Source organism: Arachis ipaensis, chromosome B10, assembly GCF_000816755.2.
Source record: "Arachis ipaensis cultivar K30076 chromosome B10, Araip1.1, whole genome shotgun sequence".
In the NCBI taxonomy this organism is placed as follows: Eukaryota; Viridiplantae; Streptophyta; class Magnoliopsida; order Fabales; family Fabaceae; genus Arachis; species Arachis ipaensis.
In genome coordinates, this window is record NC_029794.2 from 17,627,249 (window position 1) to 17,627,671 (window position 423).

The following is a 423-nucleotide window of genomic DNA, read 5'->3' on the forward strand; positions in this document are numbered from 1 at the left end:
AATAAAAAATTAAAAATTATATTTTATACTCTTAATTCTTTTTAACAATCGAATGAAAATATACTATAATCTCACGTTTTCCTCTTTCTAATTAAGATTTCATTTTATATAAAAGAAAAAAAATAATAATTAAAATCATGGCTATTAGCAACTAACATGGTATCTATTCTATTATTTGTGCCCCACAATGATAACACTAGCAGGGGAAAAAATCTTATCCTGAATAGCATGTGATTCGCATGATATTCTTGTTACCGTTCTATACTTCTATCCTAATACTGTGAACACGTGTCTCGTAGGCGTACGGTGTCCCCAAACACCGCCACTCCACAGAACAATAGCTCGACACGTTTTCACCTTTAATTTCCCCAAAGCTGAAGAATCAGAATCAGATATCAAATATTATGCATTAAAATTTGATAG